The following is a 21725-nucleotide window of genomic DNA, read 5'->3' as shown; positions in this document are numbered from 1 at the left end:
TAAATGGGTCTTTTTCCAAATGGCAGGCTGTGTCTAGTGGGGTACCACAGGGATCTGTGCCAGGACCGCAGCTATTCACAATATATATTAATGATTTAGTTGAGGAACTAAATGTAATATTTCCAAATTTGCAGATGACACAAAACTGGGTGGGAGGGTGAGTTGTGAGGAGGATGCAGAGAGGCTTCAGGGTGATTTGGACAAGTTGAGTGAGTGGGCAAATACATGGCAGATGCAGTATAATGTGGATAAATGTGAGGTTATCCACTTTGGTAGCAAAAACAGGAAGGCAGATTATTATCTGAACGGCTATAAACTGAGAGAGGGGAATATGCAACGAGACCTGGGTGTTCTCGTACACCAGTTGCTGAAGGTAAGCATGCAGGCCCAACAGGTGGTAAAAAAGGCAAAAGGTATGTTGGCCTTCATAGCGACAGAATTCGAGTACAGGAGCAGGGATGTCTTGCTACAATTATATAGGGCCTTGGTGAGGCCACACCTGGAATATCGTGTGCAGTTTTGGTCTCCTTACCTGAGAAAGGATGTTCTTGCTATAGAGGGAGTGCACCGAAGGTTTACCAGACTGATTCCTGGGATGGTGGGACTGGCGTATGAGGAGAGATTGAGTCGGTTAGGATTATATTGGTTGGAGTTCAGAAGAGTGAGGGGGGATCTCAATGAAACCTATAAAATTCTAACAGGACTTGACAGGGTAGATGCAGGAAGGATGTTCCTGATGGTGGGGGAGTCCAGAACCAGGGCTCATAGTCTAAGGATACGAGGTAAACCATTCAGGACTGAGATGAGGAGAAATTTCTTCACCCAGAGAGTGGTGAACCTGTGGAATTCGCTACCACAGAAAGCAGTTGAGGCCAAAACATTGTATGTTTTCAAGAAGGAGTTAGATATAGCTCTTGGGTTTAAAGGGATCAAAGAATATGGGGCGAAATCGGGAACAGGTTACTGAGTTGGATGATCAGCCATGATTATAATGAATGGCGGAGCAGGTTCGAAGGGCCTATGTTTCTATGTTCTATGTTAATGAGAATTATTAATGCATAAAACGTAATGTCAGACATTACTTATTTTGATCATTATTTATTCTCCATTCCCTGTAGAATTGTAGTTCTGTGAAAATAATTATGAAGCACAGATCAGAAGTAATGAGAAGCAGATTGACTGGTGCTAATCTTCTCATTTTTTTCTGCTCCTCTGTTGAAGGTACAGCCACAGGCTGTGCTACAGTTTCACCACTGCCACTTTGTCCAAGATGCTATTTTACATGGTTGATCCAGGACAGAGACGGCCAATAGGCTAATGTATTCTATTTGGGACAGGTGTATCAAAGGTGCGCTCGGTCCTCTGCTCTTCTAATACTCCCACAAACACTTTCTTGCAGGAGTCACTGAATAGGGATCAAACCTGGAATCTCATGTTCTGTGTGATTCAGTTATACACTGTGGAGCCTAACACCATTTCAACCAACAAGGGAGCTACCTAGTTTACTCTTATTAAAAACATATTGTAAATTAGAGATTAGAATTGATAGCAGAATGGAATTCCAAAGTTATATTTAATGGGACATGCATGTCACATGTTATACTGATGTTAACTATATGAGAAACTAAATTATGGATTATTATTATCACTTGTTCATATCCAAATTGCAAAAAGCTTTATAGAGATTTGATATTATATAGGTTTCACCCTGTCTTATAAGTAAATTTCACCCTCTTTCCTTCTAGGAATGCATTTGTGAGATTTGCTTCGAATTGTAAGCCACACTTTCCCTTTGAGAATCTCAAAACCCTTGCATAAAGAACAACATTTCTGTCCACAAAAATATAGATAAACTGTCATTGAACAGTAAGTGCTTGCTGCAATGCATTCAACTCAGAAATGCAAATGTAAATCTTCGTGCAATGTTCATCCAGACACCAAATTTCATGGCATCACAGAATCTCAAAACTACAAAACATCTTTCCTTCCCTGATCTTCCTTCTGTGACCTACAAACTTTTAAAACCCAAGTTGAAGTCACCTAATCTCTGGTTCTTCATTTACCTATATTTCCAGCCTTGGTAATATCTATATTCAGGGTCTTGGTCCTTTACCTAGGTTTCTCAAGCAAAGAAAAATTGTTTTGCTCCTAATCTGAGCAGAACCAAATACCATAATCCAAGTGCACAAACGGTTTTCCGTTCTTCTGTTTTTTAATGGTCAATTTTGTGATAAAATACAAATTACAATCCAATCCCACAGAAACTAGGAAATATCACGTTGTCAATCTTTGTTGCGTCATTTTGTCTCTGTTTAGTCGCTTGGAGGGAGATTTCCTATGTTAACTATGGATGTGCTAGTGGTATTATGAACATAGTAGGAAGAATTCCCATGTTCCATGTTTCTAGCAACATCATAAAGGCACATTTATAATCACAATGATCAGAGGATATCTTCCTGCTATGCTTATGAACTCACCATGAGATGGTAACCAAGTGAAACCTACCCCATCATCAACTACATTATAACAATAAATTCTCCATCAAAAATATAGCCTTTGCTTCAAACATTTTCTATTTGTAATAGCTAAAATAGGCTATGGTACAAAAGTAAAGCATTTCATGCTTGCTGAACTAACTTTGCACACAAAAAATGAGCTGGATAAATATCTGATTTAAGCAGATCGGAATGTCAAGTACTGAGATAATCAAATACTCCATAGAATAACACTCACTTTGTGCTAACTGTGATGAACAAATGTGATCGACAAAAAGTAACTACCAAGATTTGTCAAAGATGATTCCCCTGGAAGATTAATGGGATGGATTGCACAGTCTACGAATGGAGAAGTCTTGAAAAGTTGAAATGCTTTGTCTGGTTCCTTTTTTTATGTTTTTATGTTAAATTGCATAATTTTTAAATTCCTTCTCCCACCCCAAATCAAACATTTAAGGGGAGGCTAGATCAACACATAAGGGGAGAAAGGAATAGTAGTATATGCTGATGGTTTGAGATGAAGTAGGGTGGGAGGAGACTTTTGTGGAGTGTAAACACCGCCCAGACCACCACGGGCTGGTCAGCAGAGCCGAATGGCCTGCTTCTGTGCTGTGAAGTTTATGTAATTCTATGAGACACACAACAATAAATTATCTAACGCCCCACATTACTAATCAACTCCAAAACACTTTCCTTCCAACCCCAGGGGCTTCTCGGAAAGCAGGTTTCCATTTCAAACAGACTACAACGAAAAGTCTAGACGAGTTAGAATGCAGCAGCAGCCCACTGCCTTCAAACTTTTTTTGATGACTATGTGTGAGAAGGATCACACATTTCAGAGGTGCGAAAGCGTGTGGTTAGAGCTTGGCTTTTTAAATAGAACGGCAGGAGCACAGCTCCGTAGAACAAAACTCAACTGTGGTTTAAACGTCAGCCACGCACGGACTTCAAAATTTATCAGAAGGATTTTTTCCCCCAGACTTTAAATAGATGACTAACAAGTCAGTCTCCCTCTTGTTAACGGCGCCTTTGTGATCTTCCTTTAGGTGGTTTAATTCCACGAGTGAATTCCGCGAAGGTTTACTGGTGACACGTGGAAAATGAGTTGCAATCCGGGATTGATGTGAACGGTGAGTTTACCTCTGCGTTGTGATTCTTTTTTTTTTGTAATAGTTCATTTCGGGTGGAGACTCTTGAAGAAACGTGGTTAGTATGTACCTGTTGGGAACATCAGTGAAAAGTCACAGTGGGGAAAGCTCGGCAGCGTTTGTAGCGAAAGTAAATCCTTCCAAATGATACAAAATCAGTATCTCCAGAGTCTGATCGTGAGGGGGTTTTTTTTTTAAGTTGACGCTTTTCATTGTTTTAAAGTTTAGTTGAGAGAGTCTGCAATACTTTGGCCGACTTTGTCCTATCAAGTACAAAACGTGCCTAATTGTCAATATCAGTTTTTTACCAAATAAAAAAAATCGACCAAGTATTCACACGAAAAAGGGCAGAGAGGGAGGGCGGGAGAGAGAGAGAGAGAAAAACAGATGGATGAATTCCAGTTTGAGTTAAACTACAGGTGGGTAAAATTATTTTTGTTTTATTTCATGTGCTCATGCTGCTCCGTGATAATGAAACACGATTTATGGACGATCTGTATGGAATAGAGACCGGGATATTAACTGGCTTTAGGCTCATTTATTTCATTCATTTTCATTATAACGTACTACACAGATGAGAGAGCGGATACAGATGTGTATGGTCGACATGTTTACGTGTATTGCTTTGATCATCAGTGCCAAGTTATAAAGGTGCACTTTGTTTTCTTAGCACACGAATGCCGCATGGACACATGAACAGCTAAGAATGAGAGGAGGTTATAGATTGGGAGCTCAGGTCCATCACTGTGGGCAGTGGATGGGAACAGTGTTTGTAATATTGTTGGTTATTGAATGTTTAAGCTGATGGTTCCTGATATCGTTTGCGCATCATCAGGGTGAATAATGATTAGAAACAGGATTGCAAGTTGAAAGGAAAACGATAGCTAGAGATCATTGAATGCTATGTCGATAATTCCAGTGCGAGTGGAACCAGGGAAGTGTCATGTCAGCAGTGAACCCAGTGATGTATGGCAGTAAAAGTTTCTTACATTATTCAATACTGGTATTATTTTTACTGCCTCAAAACTACCTGAATGCATAACTGGCACTTCAAGTAACTCTGATCTGTAAACTTGTATGTTTCAGATCTGTCTACAGTATTGCCAAGTTCATATGCAATGACTGGAGATATGGCACTTTTGTCACCCTGGTCAAGGCTGCAGAACATTCTGAGGAGGAAGGTGAACACCCAGCAGTCGTGGTTCATATTGGTACAAAAGACATAGGTAGAAAGAGGGTTGAGGTCCTGCAGGCAGATTTTAGGGAGCCAGGAAAGAAACTAGCAAGAAAGACCTCAAAGGTAGTAATCTTGCAATTACTCCCTGTTCCACGCCCTAGTGAGTATAGAAATAGGAGGATAAAGAAGATGAATTTATGGCTGGAGAGATGGTGCAGGAAGAAGGCTTTAGATTCCTGGGACATTCAGACTGGTTCTGGGGAAGATGGCACCTGTACAGAGCATGGACCAATGTTCTTGTGGGGTGGTTTGCTAATGCTATTGAGGAGGGTTTAAACTAATTTTGAAGGGGGATGGGAACCAGGAGGTAACATTAGAGAAGAAAAAACAAGGTGCACAAACCATTGGGTGAGACAGAAAGCACTAGAGTAAGAAATAAGATATTAGGTGGGGTCAGAGTAAGAGGAAGTGCAATAAAGCCTAAATTGGGTTTACCGTGCATGTATGTGATCGCATGGAGTGTGATAAATAAGATTAGTGAGCTACAGATGCAGGTAGCCACATGGGAATATGATATGGCAATAATGGAGACCTAGTTTAAAAAAGGACAGGACTGTGTACTAAATATTCCTGGGTACAGGTGTTTAGGAAAGAAAGGAGAAGGGGTGGCAGTATTGATTCTGGATAATAATACAGTGCTAGAGAGAGAGGATGTCCTAGAGGGTTAAAGGTCAGAACCTATTTGGTTAGAGATAAAAATACAGTTACCATTACACTACTGGATGTACGATACACACCACCAACTAATGGGAAATATATAGAGGAACACATTAAAATTAAATTCGAGAGGTGCAAAAACAATAGCGTAATTCTAATAGGGGACTTTAATTTATCCAAATGTAGACTGGGATAGTAATAGTGTAAAGAGTAGAGAGGGGCAAGAGTTTCTGAAGTGTGTGGAGGAGAATTTTCTACATCAGTGTGTTTCCAGTCCAAAGAGGAAGAAGGCATTACTGGATCTGGTTCTAGGGAATGAGGTGGAACAAATGGATCAAGTGTCAGTCGGGGAACATTTAGAGGGCAGTGATCATAGTATCATAAGGTTTTGGTTAGCTATAGAAAAGAACAAGCAGCAATCCAGAGTAAAAATACTTAGTTGGAGGTGGGCCAGTTTCAGTGGGGTGAGAACAGATCTGTCCCAGGAAAATTGGAATCAAAGATTGGCAGGCAAAACTGTAATTGAACAATGGGCTAACTTTAAAGAGGAGATAGTTCAAATATAGTCGAGGTATATTCCCACGAGGGGAAAAGGTAGGACAAACAAAACCAGAGCTCCCTGGATGATGAAAGATAGATAGTAAAGTGAAGCAGAAAAAGCTTGCATATGACAGATGTCAGATTGATAATACAAGTAAGAATCAGGCTGAATTTAGAAAGTTCAGAGGGGAAGTGGAAAAAGGAAATGTTACGACCAGGTCAGAAAGAGGTCTACAGTATCCTTTCAGCCTTCAACTGGTCCTACTGTAATAGGGTTTAATTTTAAACACACAGTTTTTAGCTCCCCCTTGGTGAATCCTTGTTCACCGCTTTCCAATTATCAGGCAAAGAAACCAGCACAAACAGGCTTTCTTAGGTTTAAAGAAGAAAAGTTGAAATTTATTAAACTTAAACTCTAATTCAGTTGACGCCTATGGATACACGCTGCACCCTGCGCTAGCATGTTTATGCAATACACACACATGCAAATAGAGTCAGAAAAGAACAGAAGAAAAATAAAGTGGAAAAGTTTGAGGCAATATGTGAAGAGTTGTTATGGTCCTTCAAGCTCACTGTACAGTCCTTGACTGGAGGTAGATTTTGCTTTTCGTTGGGGCCCAGTATTCTTCTTAAACCTTGTTCACTGCAGGAGTCTTTTCTCTCTTGGGGTTCATGTGTCTTCAGTGGATTCAGAGGCTTGTGAGAAAGAGATGGGAGCAGACAGGAGAGAGATCTTCTCAGTCCAGGAGCAAACAGCTTTCTGCCCAAACTGTTTGTATAAATTCAAAAAACTCAGGTTGCCCAGCAGGTTAGTCATATGACTAGCTGGTTTGACCATGTCCGTTTGTATATTCGGCCATCTTAGCAGTCAACCTGGAATGCAAGCTCCCCCACCTTCAACGTCTGGTGATCAAAGGTCCATTGTGGGTTGAATGTCAGGGAATGGCTATTTTGTCCTTCCAAACACTGTCTGTTAATATGCAAATGTCTTTTCCAGCCTCGGCTGATCTGTTCAACAAGTCATCCCCTCGCTCCTGTAAAAGTTTAAAATCAATGTTCGTGACAAAATTAATGTGCCTCATTCTTGGCAGGTGTGGGCCTAGCATGACACCTCCACTCCCAGCAGAATGAAATGTGACTTTAAAAAAAGGGGCATTTCATTAAAAGGGTCGAGAAAAATGTAAGATACAGAAAAAACAATGCGTTTCTCACATTCCCATTCATTCATAAATCCTAAAACTTATTACAGCCTGTCTTCTCTTGGTGCCAGTGCTGTTTTAATTGCCCCCTTTTTGACATCCCAATAAACATGAGTTTTTTTTGTGGGGGGGGGAGAAGTTTCTTTTCCAATTGCATATTTCCATGGCTGCTTTGTTCCTGCTGAGGGAATTTTTTTAAAGAAAAGGGTTAGTAGTGGGCGGATCTATCCTGAACCCTCTTTCAGTGCTTTGCTGAGTCATGCAAAGGCTTTTGACTTCAGGGGATGGGTGGTTTGCTTTTTTTCTGACTGGGGGAGGATTCTTTGCTAATCTCCCCTTTGTCCCAGAGGACACTCCTGCCTACAGGTATTTGTGCAAACTCTACTGCACTCCCCTGTGGCACTTTGACTGGGTGAGCCATCACCCTCACGGTTTCTCTGCCCGCTAGAGGTCTTTCTTTGTCTCTGCAGGTTCCTGTAATTGCTGTTAGCAACTCTGGTGGGGTGCTTCTAGTGTCTGCATTTATGTAGGAGGATGTGGGGTCTAACTTTTCTCATTTTATGGGGTTGGCTGACTGGACAGTAGGGGTTTTCATCCAGGATTCCTCCTGGACTTCCTTTAACCTGCCCTCTTGGTCACTTTTTCCCCCTTCTCTTGCTAACCTTTTACCAGCCTTGTGTCTGCCTGTCCCTTTTTGTTCTCGGTGAGGGCCCCTTACAGTTCAGCAGCCCTCTGCTGGAGGATCCTCCTAATACAAGTACAGGACCTAGAGTTTCATTGTAGGTTGGGGGTTTCCCCTCAACCTGGCACATGTGGCAACTCCTGCAGTATTCCACCACATCTTTGTGGAGTTTTGGCCAGTCAAACTGTTATCTTATGTGGGCTTTGGTTTTTCGTACACCGGCATGTACAGCCACTGTAGTCTCGTGGGCCCTTCTTAATATTTCTCTCCAGTACCTCTGCAGCACCACTAACTGGTGAACTGCTGCCCACTCCTTGCTCTCAGGTCTGTGAAGAGAACTCCATTTTCTCATCAGTACCTCATTCTTTAAATAGTATCAATCAGGGACTCCCTCTGCTTCACTTTCAGACTGGGCAGTCTGTGCTAACTCTCGTAATACTGGGTCGGCTGATTGAGCTTCAGCTAGGGAAAATCCATTTAATTCATTCCCTGGGTCTCCTAACTTTCCAAAGAAAGTCTTGGACAGGCAGACCTCATAGTCATCTGCCTGCAATATCAATGCAGTCTCCTCTGTGGGAGCTGGTTTGATCATGGTCTGATCCACTACACATTCAGGGAAACGGCAGGGGTCTGTCTCCTGCCACTGCCTGTCTCTCTGACCTGCTGCGGTCTTTTTTTCGCTACTAGGGGGGCTATCACCTTCACCCCTGCCAGGTCATTACCTAGGAGCAGGTCAGCCCTGTCCACAGGCAAACTAGGGACAATCTTTTGAGGTGGTACTGCACTGTTCCACTAAGTAGGAGGCCTGCAAGTTCACCCCAATGTTTCCTCCAAAAGATAGCACCGCTGCCAATAGAGACAGTCTTCAGTACTACTGAAGTATCAGACCTACATTATGTGTTCAAGTCCTGCAGTGTTACTTAAGTCCATGATATTCTGGCTCAGAGATGAGAATGCTAACACTGAATTAACCTGATACTTAAACAGGAGAAATGCCACAAGTGATTTTGTCCCTGTGGGTCTGTAACCTAAGTATGTACTGTTGTGTGTGTAACCAGAGCAATTGCATATCCTAAAGGACAAAGGCAGACAAAAATACTACTGTGTCAACAGAGATTGCTATATGATGCACTTTGTTGATTTGAATGCTCCAAGCTGGCCTCTCCTAGAGAAATGCAGAAGAGGCAAATTGGTGAATGGAGCAGCCAGCCAGCACTGTCATCAAGGAATTGCCAATCGTGGCAAGGTGATCTCGTGAGCCAGTAGAAACAGGACATTTGCAAGAAGCATCCATCTGCCCATTCTTTTTGCTCCTTCAAATAGTTGTACTGTGCACTGTTGCAACATGAAATCAAGTCTGCTGCCAGGATATCTTGCAATCATTCACATTATTCTCTTCTGGTGGTCAGTGACCCCTCTGGACATTGGTGGAATGATATTCTTTTCAATTTACATATGCCACAGACCAGCATTCCTTGCAATTCATATGTTTGACATAAATCTTTTGGCAACAACAACAACTTGTATTTATATAGCATATTTAATGCAGTAAAATGTCCCAAGACATGTAATAAAACAATATTTGACACTGCGCCACATAGGTTTTAGAGCAGATGCCCAAAAGCATGACCAAAGAAGTATGTTTTTAGGAGTGTCTTAAAGGAAGAAAGAGAGGTACAGGGGTGAAGAGGTTTAAAGGCAGAAAGAGAGGTGGATGGGCAGAGAATTCCAGAGCTTAGGCCTTGGGAGCTGAATGCTTGGCCACTGACAGTGGAGCGATTAAAATCGGGGATGCTCAACAGGCCAGAATTAGATGAGCACAGATATCTTAGAGGGTTGTGGGGCTGAAATAGATTAGAGATAGTGAGGAGTGAGAGGGCACAGATTTAAAGTATTTGGTAAGAGAAGCAAAAGTGACATGAGGAAAAACTTTCATGCAGTGAGTGGTTAAGGTCTGGTATGCACTGCCTGAGAACATGGTGGAGGCAGGTTCAATTGAAGCATTCAAAAGGGAATTAGACAGTTATATGAAAAGGAAGAATGTGCAGGGTTACAGGGAGAAGGTGGGGGAATGGAACTGAGTGAATTTCTCTTTCTGAGAGCCGGTATGGACACAATGGGCCTAATGGCCTCCTTCTTCATGTAATAATAATTCTATCCCTATGGTCACTGGTCCCGAAACTAGGTTGCACTCCAGGTGCTCCCGGTGTACAGGCATACACTGCCCTCCAAATACTATTCACCACCATTCTGGTGTTCACTACGCTCTCTGGGGGAAAGGACAGGCCTTTTCCCAGTAAAAGGGAAATTGTGGCCCCTGTGTCCCTAAGAATTACTATGGACTTGCTTGCCCCACTTAAGGCGTATGGGGTTACTCTCCCTTCAGACACAAAACCCTGATAACGTTCAGGAATCCTATTAGCTTTTCCTGCACTTACAGCAGTAAGCTTCCTGGGTATCACTGTCACTGCAGTTAAAGCCGCAGCTTGTTCTGCTGCGCTTTCCATCAGGTTTGCTTCTTCACTGAGCGGGTGTGCTCTGATTAAACCTACAGATTTTCCCTTTGGTTTCCAGCAGTCAGCTCTTAAATGCCCTGCTTTATTTCAATGGAATCACACAGGTCTCCGGGTCTCACTCTTGCTCACAGCACCTTCCTTTTTGGCTAGAAGAGGGCCCCCTGTGTCTCCTGCTTTCCTTTCTCTCCCAGGATTGCTTGAGCTACTATTACCTTCCCACCCTTTGTCCTTTTTGGATTTGTGGGGGTGATTAGGAAAGGTACTCCCCCGAGAAACCAATTTATAAATTAAAGCAATATCAGCCAGAACAGTGCTTGCCAGGCTTTCTGGACCTGCTGCTCCTCTACATGGGTCTTTACTGAGCGTGGGAGAGAGCGTTCAAATTCATCTAACAGAATTACTTCTGAGATTCTCATAGTTGAGCTGTACTTTAAGAGCGCTCAGCTACTGGTCAAAAGCCAGCTACTTACTACTTTCAAACTCCAGATAGGTTTGATTAGCTTGCTTCTTGAGGGCTCTGAACATTTGGCGATAAGCTTCGGGTACTAATTCGTATGCCCCAAGGATAGCATTTTTGGTCAGTTCATAATTTGATGAACTCTCATCTGGCAACGGGGAATAAACCTCATGGGCTTTTCCAGTTAGCTTGCTTTGTAGTAAAAGAAACCAGGTCTGAGCTGGCCATTTTGGCTGTGTTGCCAGTTTCTCAAAAGACACAAAAAATGCATCTACGTCTTCCTCATTGAATTTTGGAATTAATTGAGCTAGTTTTAACAATTCTGTACCCAGCCCTGAATTACGCTCCTCCATATTGGCCATGCTTTCACTGGGGTTACTCAGTCACCCCCTAGTTAACTCAAACCACTTCAGCTCTCTCTCTCTTTGCATTCTTTCTGGAATATTCTTTCTCTTTCTCTCTTGTTCTCTCTGTCTCTCTCTGTCTGTTTGTCCCTCTGTCCCTCTGTCTCTCTGTCTGTCTCTCTGTCTGTCTCTGTCTCTGTCTCTGTCTCTGTCTCTGTCTCTCTCTCTCTCTCTGTCTCTCTCTCTCTCTCTCTGTCTCTCTCTCTCTGTCTCTCTCTCTCTGTCTCTCTCTCTCTCCCTCTCTCTCTCTCCTCTTTCTTCACCTTCCTTCTGGAAGGCGCTCTCTTTCTCCCTGTCCTGTCTCTCTTTCTCTTTCCCTGTCTTCTAATTCAAGTTTCCTTTGTTCCAATTGTATCTTTGCTAACAATACCCTGTCTGTGTCTGTTTCTAACCCTGTTTCTGCTCCTTCAGATTCAAGGGAAAAATGGTTGGAATTCAGACCTCCTAGCCTTGCAATGTACAGTGATCCCACACTGCTCAGCCATTTTCCTCAACTCCTCCAGTGCTTTTAACTTATCCCAAGTTACTTCACCCGGGCTTGGGGAGCTACTAGCTTCAGTTGGAGACATTCAATCACACACAACCACAAGAAAACCTGTATTGAAATCTTGTACCTTTTTAATTGGGAACAATTTGGCTTCCCACTTCCAATTTCTCTCGTTTGTCTGTGGGTAAAATTCCAGACACTAGCACCCAAATTTCTGTTACGACCAGGTGAGAAAGTGGTCTAGGGGTCCCTTTTAGCCTTCATCTGGTATTACCATAACAGGATTTAATTTTAAACACTGAGTTTAGCTCCCCCTTGATGAATCCTTGTTCACTGCTTTCCAATTATAAGGCAAAGAAACCAGTACAAATAGGCTTTCTTAGGTTTAAAGAAGAAAAGTTTAAAATTATTAAACTTAAACTCTAATTTGGTTAACGCCTACGGATATACGACGTACCCACGCTAGCATGTATACACGATACACACGTGCAAATAGAGACAGAAAAGAACAGAAGAAAAATAAAGTGGAAAGGTTTGAAGCAATATGTGAAGAGTCGTTGTTATGGTTCTTCGAGCTCACTGTAGAGTCCTTAATTGGAGGTAGATCTAGCTTTTCGTTGGGGCCCAGTATTCTTCTTAAACCTTGTTCGGTGTAGGAGACTTTTCTCTCTTGGGGTTCATGTGTCTTCAGTGGATTCAGAGGCTTGTGAGAAAGAGATGGGAGCAGACAGGAGAGAGATCTTCTCAGTCCAGGAGCAAACAGCTTTCTGCCCAAACTCTTTGTACAAATTCAAAAAACTCAGGTTGCCCAGCAGGTTAGTCATGTGACTAGCTGGTTTGACCATGTCAAAGAACAAAGAACAGTACAGCACAGGAACAGGCCATTCGGCCCTCCAAGCCTGCGCCGATCTTGATGCCTGCCTAAACTAACACCTTCTGCACTTCCAGGGCCCATATCCCTCAATTCCCTTCCTATTCATATATGTCTGTTTGTGTATTCGGCCATCTTAGCAGTCAACTTGGAATGCGAGCTCCCCCACCTTCAAACTCTGGTGATTAAAAGTCCATTGTGGGTTGAATGTAATGGAATGGCTGCTTTGTCCTTCCGAACGCCATCTGTTAATATGCAAATGTCTTTTCCAGCCACGGCTGATCTGTTTAACAAGTCCTCCCCTCGCTCCTGTAACAGTTTAAAATCAATGTTCGTGACAAAATTAATGTGCCTCATTCTTGGCAGTGGGGGCCTAACATGACAGGAAATAAGAACAGCAGAGAGAGAGGGAGAGAGCAGAGCGAATGAATGAGAAGAGATCAGCTGCTAACATAAAAGGGAATCCAAAAGTATTCTATAGGCATATAAATAATAAAAGGGTGGTAAAAGGAGGAGCAGGGTCAATTAGGGACCAAAAAGGGGATTTACACATGGAGACAGACGGCATAGCTGCAGTACTAAATGAGTACTTTGCATCTGTCTTTATCATGGAAGATGATGTTGCCCAAGTTGTAGTGAAAGAGGAAGTAGTTGAGACATTGGATGGGCTAAAAATTAATAAAGAGGAGGTAGTAGAAAAGATGATTGTACTTAAGATTGACAAGTCACCAGGACTGGATCAGATGCATTTGCGGGTACTGAGGGAAGTAAGGGTGGAATTAGTGAAAGCATTGGCCATAATCTTCCAATCCTCCTTAGATACAGGGGTGGTGCCAGAGGACTGGAGAATTGTAAATGTTACAACCTTGTTCAAAAAAGGGTGTAAGGACAAGCCCAGCAACTACAGGCCGGTCAGTTTAACCTCAGTGGTGGGAAATCCTTTAAAAACAATAAACTGGGTCAAAATTAACAGTCGCTTAGACAAATGTGGATTAATTAAGGAAAGTCAGCATAGATTTGTTTAGGGAAAATCATGTTTAACTTGTTTGATAATTTTTTCATGGGGTAAAAGAGAGGATTGATGCAGGCAATGCAGCTGATCTGGTGTACATGGACTTCCAAAAGGCGCTTGATAAAGTGCCTCATAACTGGCTTGTCAGCAGAGTTGAAGTCCATGGAATAAAATGGACAGTGGCAGCATAGAAACAAAATTGGTAGAGTAACAGGAAACAGAAAGTAGTGGCGAATGGTTGCTTTTCCGGCTGAAGGAAGGTATATAGTCAGGATCCCCAGGGGTTGGTATTGGGACCACTGCTTATCTTGATCTATATTAATGACCTAGATTAGGGTGTGCAGGGCACAATTTCAAAATTTACAGAGGATGCAAATCTTGGAAGTATTGTGAGAAGGATAGTGATAGACTTCAAGAGGACATAGGCTGGTGGAAGGGATGAACACGTGGCCGCTGAAATTTATTACAGAGAAGTGTGAAGTGATACATTTTGAAAGGAAGAACAAGGAAAGGCAATATAAAATAAAGTATACAATTCTAAAGGAGCAGAGGGACCTAAGGATATTTGTGCACAAATTATTGAAAGAGGCAGGGCAGGTTGAAAAATTGGTTAATAAAGCATTCGGGATCCTGGGCTTTATTGAGGCAGAGAGTACAAAAACAAGGAAGTGATAGTGAACCTTTATAAAATACTGATTCGGCCTCAACTGGAGTTTTGTGCCCAATTTTGGGCACCACAAAGGATATGAAATCTTTAGAAAAGGTGCAGAAAAGATTTACAAGAATAGTTCCGGGGCTGAGAGACTTCAGTTAAGTGGATTGATTGGTGATTGTTCTCCTGAGAGAAGAGAAGGTTGAAAGGAGATTGGATCAACGTGTTCAAAATTGTGAGAGGTCTGAACAGAGTCCATAGGGACAAACTGTTCCCATCGGCAGAAGGGACGAGTACCAGAGGACACCGATTGTAAGCTGTTTAGCAAAAGAATCAGGCAACATGAGGAAAAACTTTTTTTTTATGCAGCGAGTATTTAGGATCTGGAAGGCACTGTCTGAGTGTGGTGGAGGTAGATTCAATAGTAGCTTTCAAAAGGGAATTGGAGAATTATCTGAAGAGAAAAGATTTGCAGGGCTATAGGGAAAAGGCAGAGGAGTGGGACTAGCTGAGTCTCTCTAAGAACCAGCATGGACACTATGGGACAAATGGCCTCCTCTGTGCTCTAACCATTCTATGATTCTATGAAATGTACTGTATGTAAATTCCTTGTGAGCACACTTCCAAATTGCTTACTTAAGCACCCACCTGATTTTCCAGAATTCCATAGACTCGGGAATGGTCCCGTCAGATTGGAAGTTGGCAAATGTTACGCTGCTTTTCAGGAAAGGAGGTAGAGAGAAAACAGGGAACTACAGGCCAGTTAGCCTAACATCAGTCGTTGGGAAGATGCTGGAAACTAATATTAAAAATGTCTAACATTGCACTTGGAAAATCATAGTATGATTAGAAGAAGTCAGCATGGTTTTACTAAAGGGAGATCCTGTTTGACACATTTATTAGAATTTTTTGAGGATGTAACTAGTAGGGTAGGTAAAGGGGAACCAGTAGATGTAGTATACATGGATTTTCAAAAGGCATTCAATAAGGTGCCACACAAAAGATTAATAGGCAACATAAGGGCTCATGGTGTTGGGGGTAATATATTAGCATGGGTAGAGGATTGGGTAACAGACAGGAAGCAGACAGTGGGCATAAATGGGGCATTTTCATGTTGGCAGGCAGTGAATAGTGGGGTGCCACAAGGATCAGCACTGGGGCCTCAGCTATTTACACTCTATATTAATGATTTGGATGAAGAGACAGAGAGTAATGTATCTAAGTTTGCTGATGATACAAAGCTCAGTGGAAAGATAAGCTGTGGGGAGGATGTAGAGAGGCTGCAAAGAGATATAGACGGGTTAAGTGAGTGGCCAACAAGATGGCAAATGGAGTATAATGTAGGGAAGTGTGAAGTTGTTCACTTTGGTCGTAAAAATAGAAAAGCAGAATATTTTTTAAAAGGTGTGAAACTCTGGTAAGTGTTGATGTTCAGAGAGACTTGGGGGTACTTGTATAAGGAACGCACAAAGTTAACATGCAGGTGCAGCAGTCTATTAGGAAGGCAAATGGCATGTTGGCCTTTATTGCAAGGGATTGGAGTACAGGAATAAAGAAGTCTTACTAAAATTGTACAGGACTTTGGTGAGATCACATCTGGAATCTGTGTGCAGTTTTGGTCTCCACATTTAAGAAAGGATATACTTGCACCAAAGATTTACTAAATTGGTCCCTAGGATGAGGGGGGTTGTCCTATGATGAGAAACTGAGTAAATTGGGCCTATATTCTCTGGAGTTTAGACGAATGAGAGGTGATCTAATTGAGACATACAAGATTCTGAAAGGGCTTGATAGGGTCGAAGCTGAGAGATTGTTCCCACTGGTCAGGGAATCTAGAACACGGGGGACACAGTCTCAGGATAAGGGGTCAATCATTCAGGACTGAGAAGAGGAGAAATTACTTCGCTCAAAGGGTTGTGAACCTTTGGAATTCTCTACCCCAAAGGATTGTGGATGCTTCATCATTTAATATATTTAAGGCTGGGATAGATAGATTTTTGCTCTCGAAGGGAATGAAGGGATATGGGGAGCGGACAAGAAAGTGGAATTGAAGCCGAAGATCAGCCATGATCGTATTGAATGGTGGAGCAGGCTCAATGGGCCATGTGGCCTACTTCTGCTCCTATTTCTTGTGTTCACCTAACCCAACTACAAATTCTGAAGTTCCACTGGCCCCTGATTTGAGACAGCCAAAGCAGAGCTGAAGTGAGCTGGGTCTGAGTCTCAGTCCAGTGGGAAATAGTTTTGGGAAATTGACCTGGCCATCATTTTAGATAAAGTACTAGAGAGGAAATGATGGTTGTGTTGGTGAGGAGGGGGAGGGATAGGTCTGGGGCAGATATCCTACCTTTTTTCACAGACTGTGTTCCTAATATCCAACTGCTTGGGATGGAATCATCTTCAGGTCACTGTTCTTTCTCCTTCAAACATCTGCTGTGCCACACACTACTGGCAAAAAAATTAAAGACACAATTTAAAAATAGACACTCCTACACCCATTAGGGAAAGCAATAATAATGCACAACTTGAAAGAGATGACATCTGGTTTAAGAGCAAGTTGATGCTTGAGATTACTTCCATGTTTACTGTAATAACTTTCAGTGGGGTACATGAGCATATTAGTAACAGTGTTTCTATTTGAAATGTAATTTTGAATGATCTGAAAAGCTAATTTCTTGTACATGTATATCACTTTTTAAAAAGTACACAGGCAGAGTGCCACTGAAGGCTCGAGCATCTACTGTGGAGCATAGGGAAAAGGGGATGAACAGAAGGCTGGAATTAGAAGTGTGGCATTTGGGAAGGCTGGTGGGTTCAAGGAGATTGCGCAGATAGGCTGGGACAAGGCAATGGAGGTATTTCTAGACCAGGATAAAGATCTTAAATTTAATATATTATGGACGAAGAACCAGTGGAGGTCAGCAAGAATTGGGAGACGGATGAATAAGCATTTGTCGGCAGGACAGAAGTGGCAGAATGTTGGGCAGGTGGAATTTACGATGAGATTCAAATGGGAGGGCATTGGAATAGTTAAGTCTGGAACTGATATTGGTGTATACAAACGTTTCAGCAGTGGAGGGACAGAGATAAGGAAGGAGACAGGTAATGTTGTGGAAGTGGGAATAAGTGTTTTGGTGATAGAAGGAAGGCAGGGTGTAACAAAAACAGAAAATGTTGGAAATACTCAGCAGGTCTGGCAGCATCAGTGGAGAGAGAAACAGAGTTAACACTTCAGGTCTGTAACCTTTCATCAGAACTGGGAGAAATTGGAAATGTAATAGGTTTTGAACAAGTGAAAGGGAGGACAGTGGGGAAAAAGAACCAGAAGGAAGGTCTGTGATGAGGTCCAGGGCAGTAGAGATTAAATGACAAAAGAGTTCATGGTGTAAGGCCAAAAGGAGTGGTAATGGGACAAGTAAAGAAATGAAAGATGCATCCAGAGATGTGAATAGCAGGATTATGAATAGTGACCTTCTGAAAGCAAAGGAAAGGAAAAAGAAATGAAGGGAAACAAAAACAAACCAGAAAAGGAACCAAAATGGAGGAAGAGGTTACAATCTAAAATTGTTGAACTCAATGGAAAGCTGTCAAGTGCCCAGTTGAAGAATGAGGCAATGTTTCTTGAGTTTGCATTAAGCTTCATTAGAACACTGCAGGAAGCCAAGGACAGAGATATCGCAGTGGGAGCTAGGTGGAGAATTAAAATGACATGCAACTGGAAGGTTGGGGCCACTCTTGCGGACTGAATGGAGGTGTCCTGCAAAGTGATCTCCCAATCTGCGTTTGGCCTCCCCAGTGTAGAGGAGACCATCGTGAAAAGAAGGCAGTTGGGACCAGGAAACTGTTAAAATGACAGAGAGCATTGGAAGAGTCACAGTTGTAGGTGGGAAGAGACTGGACAAAGGGAAGAAAAAATAGTCGAGATAGGAAGAAATCAGTTCAATGGGGCAGGAACAGGCTAAAACGATGGGTCTACCAGTGCAGTCCTGTTTGTGGCTTTTGAGAAGGAGATAGAAGTGGGTTGTTCAGCACTGTGGGACTATGAAGTTGGAGGCCGTGGAGGGAAGATCTCCGGAGGAGATGAGGTTAGTGACAGTACTGGAAACAAAGGCTTGATGTCCGTTAGCGGGGTCATAACCCAGGGGGAGGTAGAAGGATGTTGTCAGAGAGTTGGCATTCAGCGTCTGCTAGGTAGAAGTTGGTATGCCAGATGTCAGCAGCTTTGGTGACAATGTTATGGTTGGATTTGAGAACAAAGTGCTGCAAGTTTAGAGGGAAATTAGGTTAGTGCGAGGGAGAAGAGCAGAGAAATTGAGATGGTTGAAGTCACGCTGGCAGTTATCAATGAAAATATCTCGAGAGGGTAAGTGGCCAGTGGGATAGGTTCCAGGTGGAAAGAGAATACTGGAGATGGGTAAAAGAGTCCACTGTGCAGGGGGAATACTCTTGGCCAAAAAGGTGGGTGTGGAGGCGAAGGCAACAGAAGAAGAGCACAGCATTGTGCAGAGCTCGATATTCATTTGAGGTGGGGGTGTAAGGGTATGAAGCTAAGGCTTTTGCTAAGGACAGATCATTCAGGGTCAGAGAGGAGATGGTTGGCGGTATTGTGAATATACAACAAGGGGTGAGATTAGAAGAAGAGATGGGATCAGGGGGAAGGGAAGGGGAAGAAGAATCCAGAGGGACGTTGGGGTACCCATGAGTTGTTGAAGCATGCAATCCTTCACACCTGAAAGGAAGAATAAAAGTTTTTTGTTAAAGAACCAGATGAGATAAAGGATAAAAAGAAACTGTAAACCAGAACCAGCTTTGAGATCGAATGATGCGGAAGAGAGAGGTTGCGAGCATGCACCTGATGGTGCGTGGCATTGAGTGTGGATCTCAGGATACAGTTCAAGGAATGCTGAATATCTTGGAGATATCTAATTGTGGCTGGATCCGAAACATGAAGGGTGGAATTTCAGTTGGAATCCACGTGGAATCAGGGTGTAATGCTGTACTATGGATCAAATACTACAACAGCGTTATGAACTGAGAACAATCAGGAAGGGTAATAGAATTAGTGTCATGGGAGTCGAGTCTGTGTTTGGGTTAAAAATAATAGAAATAATAAATAAAATCATAGCTCATCTAGGATTTGATGTCTGACAAACAGTCAGGAATACACTTTATCTATTTTATATCTCGCATTTACTGGTCTGCTGTTCAATTTTCCTCTTCCCCCCCCCAACCACTATATGTGGGTGAGACGTCCTTCCATCTCACTAAAAACAGCCAGTTCTCATTGTTATCTTTGACTCCTCTTTTTGTTTATTGATTTCCAATCTGATCTTAAATCAGTTATGTTTCTATTTCCCAAGTTCTCTTCTACATTTAGGTTACTTACTTATCCTACTTTGTTATTCAGACACTTAAAGTTCTCCAGTATTACACTTCTGTGTCTCTACTGCAAACCTCTCTAAATTTCCTAGAGATCTCCTCAACTATGAAGAATACCATTGCCACTTCTACCATGTCTGTTTTCTTCTCATAATGTTGTATATTAATACATGAGGGCCTGCTTTTAATGGCCCTCCTCATCCTATACCAATTTCCTTTCCTTGATTTTTCTAAAAGCCTTTGCTCATTCCCTTGACACTGTATGCATGGAGGGATTTATAGACCAGGACTAGGATAAGGAGCAATGGAGTTCAACAAGAATGGGGGATGGAGGGCTTTCCTTGTTCTTTTCTAGGTCTCCTTTTGTTCCTCCGATAATCTTTCCAGTCCTCATTCTTGCCACTAGTCTTTGCCCTTACATAAGCCTTTTGTTTAGTACTGGTGCTAACACTCCCTGTGACCATTAGTGCATGATCCGAGAAGTGGGTAATTTGCTCATCAAAGGACTTGTTTTATAATTCACTAATAATCATAAATAGGCTCATTGTAGATTTACCAACCAATAATAACTCCTACTCACTTCTTCAAAGTTAGCCTTGTTAAAATCTAAAATCTTGGTGTATGACCTTTATTTTTCTCCTTCAGTAATGAATGCAATCATATGGGTATTATTTCCAAGTTGTTCCTGTACTTCCAGATTGAGTATGAGAACCAGAAGTAGTTACCAATCAAGTATTATCAACTTGCTTGTCAGGTTAAATATGTGCTGATTTATGAATATGTCTCCTACACTGCCTTCACTATTTTAGAATATTCAATAGGTCAATGCCATCATCTTGAGTAACAATTGCTGCCATGTTGGAAGCACTCCATCACATCTAACACACCTTGAGCAAGGTCATAGGAGATTTCCCAATTTTATATATTTTTTTAAAAAGCAGGTGCAGGCAAATAATTTCAAGACCGTATTCTAATAAAGGGATTCTGTTTAACTGGTGACCGTCTTGATAAGATCACTGTTTTGTAATCAGTGCCAGATGGTCCTTACTTGGGAGAATTTTCATTGGCGTTTCCCAATTTCCGGAAATAACTTGAGCAGATCAGTCAAAACCCTGGAGAAGTGGAATAAACATCATTTATGCTGTTCCTCCAGGGTTTCTGCCAAATCGACGATAGGATCCATAGAATCGCTATGGAATTCCAGATATATATTTATATTATTGTATTATTGTTTCAAAATATGTATTTCCAGCAGCTCCAGCATTTGAAACTCAACTCCTAGGACATTGTATTTGATAGTAAGGAACATGTGTAAATACATTCAGTTTAGAAAATTCTAAAATCCTGAAGGTTACAAAGTACATTGATAGCATAGCTCTTTGAATTGATTTAGTATCTCAAGTAACAGTAAGAATATCCTTTTATTAATATTTTTTCATGATTACATAAAACAGTAAGCTTGGATTCACAATGGATTTCATTTACACATCCAAAGACAGTGGAAAATGTCTAGATAAACTCCGTGGCCTGGAGATTCCTCTTGGTTGCGCTGATTTTTTTTTTTGGCGCCATTTGTTAGAAATCTGTATAACCAACACAAAAATTGCAAAATTTTAAATGCAAATTACGTTCAGCGCATTTCAAGTTTTGTTGACATTTTGTGCTTTTTTAAAAAAAAAATCACACCAGAAGCTGGCTGCACCCACTAAAATGGCCATGCCCCTGGGATGCATTGATCACCATTGGGAGTTTCTGCTAGTAGTGTCCACTTGCAGACCTACGAAGAGGCTCTAAAAGTTAAGCTGGTTCTTTTGGGTGCAAAGACACTAATAGACATGTTTTAAAAGATTTTGAATATATTTCTCTTTTAATTTATTCAAACGGACTACTGTACACCAATATAACTATGAAATTGTTTTTTCAGAAGTCATTTTCAGTAATTTAAAATTGGGTTACCCACAGGTAATGGATTGACACTGTGATTAAAAA

The 21725-nt window shown here is 41.8% G+C and overlaps 1 protein-coding gene across 5 annotated transcripts in view; it reads left to right on the top strand.

Moving 5' to 3' along the window:
- The first annotated feature begins 3393 nt into the window (after positions 1 to 3393).
- il12rb2 (interleukin 12 receptor, beta 2a) overlaps positions 3394 to 21725 on the top strand; it is a 62263-nt gene continuing 43931 nt past the window's right edge. For 4 of the 5 annotated variants that reach the window (XM_068036441.1, XM_068036442.1, XM_068036439.1 and 1 more), the window contains exon 1: positions 3395 to 3625. The gene's annotated coding sequence lies outside the window, so the exon portion shown is untranslated. Of the gene's footprint in view, positions 3626 to 21725 lie in introns of all 5 variants that reach the window. The other variant, XM_068036443.1, reaches the window with a different exon arrangement.

Source organism: Heterodontus francisci, chromosome 8 (genome assembly GCF_036365525.1).
Source record: "Heterodontus francisci isolate sHetFra1 chromosome 8, sHetFra1.hap1, whole genome shotgun sequence".
Taxonomy (NCBI): domain Eukaryota; kingdom Metazoa; phylum Chordata; class Chondrichthyes; order Heterodontiformes; family Heterodontidae; genus Heterodontus; species Heterodontus francisci.
The sequence above is the reverse complement of the archived record's forward strand: the minus strand, read 5'-3'. Positions and strand labels throughout refer to the sequence as shown.